The sequence below is a fragment of the Adiantum capillus-veneris genome, chromosome 21 (assembly GCF_014529385.1).
Source record: "Adiantum capillus-veneris isolate H3 chromosome 21, ASM1452938v2, whole genome shotgun sequence".
In the NCBI taxonomy this organism is placed as follows: Eukaryota; Viridiplantae; Streptophyta; class Polypodiopsida; order Polypodiales; family Pteridaceae; genus Adiantum; species Adiantum capillus-veneris.
This window is the reverse complement of record NC_140951.1, coordinates 21,766,368-21,775,758: the sequence shown is the minus strand read 5'-3', so window position 1 is coordinate 21,775,758 and position 9,391 is coordinate 21,766,368.

Here is a 9,391-nt window from a genome sequence, read left to right as displayed (position 1 = left end):
AGGCAACCTATCAGGACATGTAGGTGTAGAAAGACCACAATCGGTGTTGGGGCAACAACCACCCCTACAAGGATTACGACCAATTGGTATAAGATACACACCAACCGTAATTGAATCAGAGGATAAGGCTTTAGTGCCTATGCATGCATATTATGAAGATCCCAATGGATATGCAGAAAACCCTGTCTATTATCCACCGGAAGAGCCCTCGACACCAGAACCATGGAGCATGATAGGAAATACAGGACCACCAACTGCTGCACAGGCAGCAGGAGAAGGAAGATATAGCTTAGCTGAACGAACATTATTGTTCATAGCCAATGGAGGCATCGGCGGACAGAGACATGCATACCAACAAAGAGGAGCTCAAGGAGCACCTCAACAACCCAAGGGACCCTACTACAAGTGTGGTGGAGACCATTGGCTGAGACACTCTCCTCATGATGAAATCATTAGAGCCAATGCGTATTGCCCAGAATGTGGAATTACTCATTTGATTCCCGATTTCCCTAAAAACCCGAGCAAAGGAGAAAAAACCACCTTGAACATGCTAGAAACAGTACCTTCCAGTGGAGGATCGGAAAATGAAACAATCATACCCATCCAGGCACTAACACGAGCCCAAGCTCAAAGAAGGACGAACGAATCCATAGTTAAAGAACCAAAACCGATGCCTAAAGTTCAGAAACGAGAAATCAGAGAAGCACTTGGAAAGTGAGAAAGGCGCGTAGGAAAGACAAGAAGGAACGAGAGCAAACAGCTCTATCCGAGGAGTTAAAACATACAACGGATAGATTAGAGCGGTTAGAGGATCTAGCTAGATTAATCTCACACACCACGGCAACCATAGCACCCAAGGAAATAGCAGAGCCCAAAAGTGAGGGATCAGGAGGATCTATATTGGCAGACAAGGTAAATGAGCAATTGGATGCGCTTCTAAAAGCTTATGAAGCTAGACTTAAAAAGAACCAAACCCAGGAGCAAAGGTGGATGACTTATCCATATGCAGGAATAGAACAACAAAGGTTGGAAATGTGTAAAAAGATGATCGAAACAGCTCAATCATTGATGGAAGACCCACTAGGTAAACCTGCAAATTGGCATGAGGCACCAGCTCCAACCCCTATCCAACCAACTTTAGAGAAACATGTGGAAACAAAGGAAAGACTCACTAATGCCTATGAGTCCAGAGGAGAGCCTATCATAGTGCCAAATACCACAGATGAGGCAAGTGACAGATTCCAGCCTAAAACATTGGCAGAAATGGGTAAGGACTGTAACGGTCTAGGCGATCTGTGGAAGCAAGTCCGTGAGGCCAACGAGGCTAATAGGATCAGTAACCACATGGATAGCACGAGAAAAGAAAAGAATGCAACCTTACTTCCTATTGAAGAATTTGAGGCAAGGTCACAAATGAACTTTGAGATGCATTCACAAGGGGAAGACCAAGGATCAGTAATTAGTTCAAGGCACAGCCAACCAGACTCGCTGAGAACTTTACCCTCTTACCTAGGAGAGTATGAAGCTAAGTCGGAGGTGAGAGTAGTACCATCTCAAAGACTTTCTTCTAACAAGGTGATGGATTCGCAAGGATTGATTGAGTTGTTGTCCACTCCGGTGGCATGCACAATCACATTAGCAGAACTCCTAAGGTTACAGCCAAACATGTGGACCACAATAGGTAGATGCCTAGAAACATTTGGAGTGAAATATCCCACCTTGAAGCTACAAGAAGGGATCAGAGAGTTGGATAGGCCTCAACTAAACACTAGGTCAGTACCATTGAACAAGGTTGGAGAGTATTCCAAGGGAGAAGATGGAAACACCACGCTACTAGTAGAATTCCAAGGAGTAGTTTCCAAAGCTATTCTTGATAGTGGAGCGGGAGTTGCTATCGCCACCAAGGAAATCTGGAAAAAATGGGGAAAAGCAGCTTTGAGGGCTACCAAAATGAAACTGCAATTGGCAAATGGGTTCATGGAGAAGCAAAGTGATTGTCACTTCGTGCGGAATCGAGTATGAGCATACATTTGCAATAGTCGATTTCGACAAAAAGAACATGATTATGAGATCATCTTGGGACGACCATTCATGCAACAATTGAAGATGGTCCAAGATTGGGGTTACGACCCTATATACCTCAGACATGGTGAGACAACAACTAAAATACACCTGAAAGACCATAGTTACAAAGATGTGAACCAAACACCTGTGGAAGAGTTTGATCCAGCTACATTAGCAGGATCAGAACTCCCGGCATGGTTAGCGCAACAAAAATAGCTATGGGTGTGTGGAGCTTCACATTGTGGAAGCTTAAGAAGAGAGGAATGCATCGTATGATGTGCTACCCTATTACATGGTAAACATTATACGAGGAGAAGATGTGACGGTAGAACCACCAGAACAAGAAGAGTTTTACAACTCCTCTGAACATCTGAAAGAAAAAGATGATGCGGATAATGAGTGTTTAGACACCTTAAGTGAACATGAAAATGAAACCGAGAATATCAAGTTTTATGATTTTGCTAATCAACACCCTAGACGCCAGGAACTCTATAGGAGAAAACGAGCAAGAAAAAAGCGAGAAAGAACCTGATAGCCAGGAAAAAAGATAAAACTCACTATTTAATGCTTGTAAAAGAAGAGGATTGTGTGAAAGATCAAATGTCAAGAAGATTCTCAAAAGATCGAAAGGAACGAACGCGAGAGGAAATAAAACAGGTACGAAAAGCTAAAACAGAAACAAAATCACAAAAATAAAAAAAATAAAAAAAAGAAACAACAAAAGACCAAGAGTGGACCAAACTGGAGCGTAAACAGAAATACCAAGAACTGAAACGGTCTTTAAGAGAGATATGGACTACTGAAGAAGATAGTGATGGTAAAGAAGAGACAAAAAAGGGGAACATGAATGTACCTCACACTATCGGAAATTTACTATCCAGGACAGGAAAATCATCATGACACCACCAGTTAGGGAAAGAACTAACCAAGAATCATACTATGGGCCAGAAAATGCAAAAAGGATAGACCTTGCAGAACCAGGTGAAAAGCCTTAGCCGGTCTATATAGCCAACAATTTAGAGCCTAAAGAAGAAGAGCGGCTAACACAAAGTTCTCAAGAAGTATAAATATGTGTTTGCATGGTCGTATAAAGACCTCAAAGGAGTTGATCCATCGATATGTCAACATACAATTCCTTTGAAATCGGATGCAAAACCTAGCAAACAACGTCCTTATACATATAATGACACATTTGCTAAACGAATCAAAGAAGAGATTGATAAGCTGATGGAAGCTGAATTCATCTATGAAATCGAACATATAGATTGGGTGTCACCCATTGTGGTAGTTCCCAAAAAGAATGGAAAACTGCAAGTGTGTGTAAACCTCAAAAAGGTAAATGCAGCCACCATAAAGGATAATTATTCCTTGCCAATCATAGAACATGTACTTGAGCGAGTGGCCGGGAAACAAGCTTATTCCTTTCTGTATGGGTTTTCAGGATACAACCAACTGGCAATAGCAAGGGAGGATCAACACAAAACAACATTTTCCACAGAATGGAAGGTTTATGCGTATCGAGTTATGCCATTTGGTTTAACTAATGCCCCAGCCACTTTCCAAAGGTTAATGACTCACGCATTCAAGGAATACCTAAGAATATTCTTAGAAATTTACATCGATGATCTTTATGTACACTCTCTTCTACGAGAGAAACATATCGACCATTTGCAAAATGTCTCTGAAAAATGCAGGACATATCGAATCTGTCTTAACCTGGAAAAGTGTGTATTCATGGTTCAGCAAGGCCACATCTTAGGACACATTGTCTCAAGAAATGGCATAACAACTGACCTAGACAAAGTCAAAGTCATTTTTGACCTACCGAGGCCTACTAATGCGAAACAAGTGCAATCCTTCATGGGACATTGCGGATAATATCGAAGATTCATAAACATGTATGCGGTTATCGCACAACCTCTGTATCGTTTGCTAGTCAATTTCGATTGGACCGAGGAGTGTGAAACTTCATTCCAAAAGCTGAAGGAAAACCTTATATCAGCACCTGTACTGAAAGCACCAGATTGGGAAAATATATTCCATGTTCACATTGATGCTTCTGCATATGCCATTGGAAGTATTCTGGCTCAACCAGGAGACGGAACAATGGATTTTCCAGTTTGTTATGCAAGCCGACAGTTAAACAGTGTGAAAAAGAACTACACAACCACCGAATGAGGAGGGTTAGGAATGATTTATGTTGTAAAGAAATTTCGGCATTATTTGCTCGCAAACAAATTTGTGTTCTTCACAGATCATCAAGCTCTTTTGTATCTGGTAAATAAACCATGCAATATCGGGAGAATTGTATGTTGGTTTATTATATTGCTAGAGTTTGACTTCACAGTGGTGGTCAAAAAAGGTAAAACCCATCTACGAGCAAATCATCTTTCAAGGATACACAACGGGGAAGCTCCTGAAGGAGTAGATGATGACATACCAGATGCTTATCTTTTCAATATTGAAATGGTACCCAAATGGTCTCAGGAAATTGTTAGCATTCTTCTCCTTTGGAAGTGAGTTTGATAACACGGAATACAGATCCAAACAACAAACAATTCGACAAACAAAAAACTTCCAATTGATAGCAGGACGACTGTATCATCTTGGATCGGATCTAATCCTACGATTATGTATAAATCTGGGAGAATTCGAGTGCTACCTTGAAGAGGCACATGTCCAGGATTGTGCATTTCATTGCTCAACACGGAAAACACACCAGAGACTGAAACAGTTAGGGGTTTCTTGGCCAACTATGTATGCGGACACACATTCTTATGTTACCAATTGTACTATATGTAGTGCCAAAGGACCAGTGGATCACGAAACTTTGTTTCAGGTAAACATTGCACCTGCATGGAGTCAATATATCATTGACTTCTTAACCACCAAGACGTTCCCCGAGAACATCACAAGAGCACGGAAAAAAGCTATAGAGATGGAAGTGCATGACTTTCAGTTAATTGGGAACCAACTCTATAAGCAAGGAAAGGACAATCAACTTAGAATCTGGCCAAGTGAAAGCGAATACCTGCTGATTCTAGAACATGCACATAGCAGAATAAGTGGAGGCCATTTTTCGGGCGATAAGACGGCAAAAATTGTCTTAACTGCAGGAATTTGGTGGCCTACATTGCACATGGATGGTGAAGAGTTTGTAAAGCTTGTGACGCATGTCAACGCACCAAGGTGTCAATAAAAAGAGATGAGATGTCATTACGGCCAATGATGGGAGCAAGAACATTTGAAAAATGGGGCATTGATTTTGTGGGACCTATCTCACCCCCTGCATATTGCACCCATACCCAATATATCATTGTGGCTACGGACTATCTCACAAAATGGGTCGAAGCCAAGGCAACACAAAAAGCTGATGCACACACCACTGCACAATTTTTGTATGAGAATGTTTATGTACGATACGGGTTACCAATAGAAATTGTCAGTGATCGTGGGACACATTTTCTCAATGAAGTTATTGAATATCTGCTAGAGGAATTCATGGTCATACATAGGAAATCTGCACCATACCATCCACAGGCCAATGGACAAGCTGAGGCCACAAATAAAACACTATGCACGGTTCTCACTAAAATAGTGTGAGAATCAAGAACAGATTGGGATCAACAGCTACACTCAACACTATGGGCATACAGGGTAGCTTACAAATGATCAATAGAAACAACACCATAGAACATGGTGTTTGGCCTAAATGCTATACTACCCATAGAGTTTTTAATTCCAACTCTACGAGTAGCAAAACGCTTAGAATGGGCAGGGCATGAGCTCTCTTCAAGAATAGATGATCTTGAAAAGCTAGATGAACTCCGCTTACGAGCTGTAGCTTCAATCTATGCTAAAAAGAGAAGACAGAAAGAATTTTTTGACAAACATGTGCGCACTAAAGAGTTCAAAACAGGTGATTACGTACTTGTTTATACCTTGAAGCAACATGCCAAGAAAATTAAAAAGCGAGGGATGAGACCCTTTGTGATTAGTTATCTATCACAAAGTGGAGCTGTCAAGCTTGCTACATTAGCAGGTGAAGAAATGCCGAACTGGATTAGTGGATGTCGATTGAAGAAATATCATCTACCTCTCACACAAGAGATGCTCCAACAAATTCATCAAGGAAAACAAAGAATGAAGTAAAAACAAAGAGTACGAGAGAAAGCTCAAGCAGAAGCACAAGAGCACATAGCAAAAAGAAGACTTCTGTGACAACAGCAACAAAGTGGAGCACCATTGCGAATCAATGCCATTCGACTGATGAATTTGGATGAAGACACAATGGAGCCAATAATTGCGGTCAAAGTGGGTAGCAATCAAGTTGAATCGACGGCATTGCTTGATTCTGGAGCTCAAGCAAATTTGATCTCTTACGGATTATACCAAAAACTCAAATTCACAGGTCAACTTCATCATACTCCTCAAGTGCTGGAAAGTAGCACATCATACCCGTTGAAAACATTGGGATGGACTATATTGCATGTACAGATACATCAATATATTTACCCACACAAATTCTATGTGGTGGAGGATGAAAGCACACAACACCCAATGATGTTGGGACAACCTTGGCAAAAAGAGTACAATGTGCAGATAGATTGGAATGCAAAGACAGTCAAAATTCAGCATGCACATGAACAACAGATGATAGCCTTTGCTCAGCAATACCACAATAAACAGCAAGCCATGCAATCACTGGAAAAAAATCCAAAGGCAAAAATTCCATCAAAGAACAACACGATACCCAAGACCAACAATCAGGTAAAAGCCAACCATGCTAATTATAGACATACAAAGTCACTGGCCGCAATGCAAAGATCTAGGTTACCAAAACACGGGGAACAAGTATGGATACGGAAGGATAAAACTGACATGGCGGACAAACAACAATGCAACAAAAGAATTCCAATGAAGCAGATGGTTCAACCAAAAACCAAGGGCATAAAACAAATATGGATCCCAAAGAAAATGCTTAGCCATAACCCAAATGTCACTCGCATTTGGATACCAAAACAAAAGCAAAAGGAACTCCCTTCAGTACAAGCAACAACGAAAGGTAGACATCTGTATTCGAAAAAGGAAAACCGACTTATGTGGATGCCAATCAACAACAAACCAGTGGCAAACAAGAAAGTGCCCAAACATCTACAAAAACCGGCAAAAACAAAATACCAATGGAAAGCAAAGGCAATACGGCCCATAGCCGGCCCAGCCAATTCTCTCCTTAGAAACAGCTACGGCTCTATCAATAGTGTCATCAAAGCAATTGCCTTTTGCAAAAAGGACAATTAAACAAAGAGCAATAGAGCTACAGTTGTTACTTGCAAAGAAAACAAGAAACCTTGGCGGTGAATGCCATAAGCATCTTGATTATTCCCTTCTCTTGCACAGCATTAATTTTTCCATGCATTGACTGAGTATGCATAAAATAGGGCCACATTAATCGGCCAGGCATTAGCAAAACGTTTTCAACCTATGCACGGCACACACTCCGAGGCGATACCTTGTCGTCCGGGAGGACTCCGGCTAGGAGGGGGGGAGGCATTCTCAAAGGTAGAACCAATAACAAAAAGAGCAAAAAAAGGGCATGATTTTCGACTATTTTAAGGGTTGTTGTTTGATTGTGAAATTTTCTGGAGTAACCCAAGTACATATGCCCTTATACAACATGTATCTATAGGTATATGGGGCCAAAGGCCAAATCAAGTCCCTAGGTGTGTGTATATAAGTAAATAGCCATTTTTCGGGAAAAATAGTGGTAAAACAAAGAAATCTGGCCATAAAAATTGCATGTGAATGTATATAATGTTTTGCGGTGATGTTTGTGATTTATTATGATTTTTGGGGATTTTTTGGGTTTGATTTGCTATTTTCCTTTTAATTTTGCTAATTTTCGGCAAAAAAACTTCAAAAATACAAAAAGTAGGTAAAAAACGGTCGTAATGAAAAACAAAAAATATGGGAATGATCAGTGACTATAGGACAACCTATGGTACAGTGGGGGTGCAATTATGAGACTGGAGTGAAAAGCGTGTTTTGACCGAAATGCCAAATTTCTGGTAAATAGAGCAAATGGAGTCCAAATCAAGAAATTTTTTAGCCTAAACCGCATCTCGCAAGAAGATAGGAGCACATGTCAAAATTCATGAAAAGTGGTTCGGGGACCTCCATTATAAGAAATTTTCACCTCATTCTCACTATTGACTTTGTGGAGAGAGCTTCTGCCACCTACAGCGGACCGACCTTCCAGCAGCTTCTACGATGCGCACGACCACCCGACGAGCTCCAGACATGAGAGGTAGGCTCCCAACCTTGAGCTTTTCGCGCATGTTAGTCATTATGCCGCGAAAACTAGCATAGGGGTCACACACAAAGCGGGCGGTAGAGACCTACAAGTAGAGACGGCGGCCTAACGGCTAACCCGAAAGCAACAAGACTTCATCGGCAGCGTACCCTAGCCTAGGAGACCAGTCCTGGATGTCCAAAGGCAGTAGAAAACCATCGGGAAAAACCCTAATTCCCAAAAACCCGCAAGAGGCCACCAAATGGAAAATCGGCGAAACGGTGACCAAATGCTACCAAAATTCATGGGTAGGAGCATCTCAACATGCTCGACAAGTCTATATGACCCTCATGACCAAAAAGTGACCCAAGGAGGTACTAAACTTCAGAAACGGCATCAGACACACAAAGCGTCAAATTGCTCTTGCAGCCAAACCGCAAGCCCGTTTGCCACCAAACTTCACAAGAGGCTTTCCTAGACCATCAACAACCAAGTCCTAGGGTGGTAGACCACCACAAATCATCGAAGGTATGTAAATGCAACCACGGGTGCTTCGAGAGCGACAAATTGCCAAACAAAGCTCTGGTGAAGCCAAAGTCGACAAAAACCATACGGCAAGGATCCCCAAGGCATCAGGAAGATATGGAGACCAACATCAAGAAATTTCATCGCCAAAAAGCACTCCAAAAGTCAAAAAATGGCTCAGAGGCTCTAAAGTCCACACAGGGAGTTATTCTCTATCCATTTGATTTTTTTGTTGAAATTAGGCTCAAAAGGGAATCAGGGGGACCAAGGGCAGGCACTAGGAGCACCACCCATGAAAAAATCATCAGGAGACATCCTACGCGTAGGATGTCTCAAGGGAACTTCTGGGCACAAACTCCAACATTTTTCATCATACACATTTTCTGAATGACATTTACAAGCTATCCACCAAGTCTCATCACATTTGGACCAAAATTGACCTCATGTGCATGAAAAAAAAACGCAAAGTTAGGGCATAGAGGCAATAATGGGCCATAGACCTACCAAATC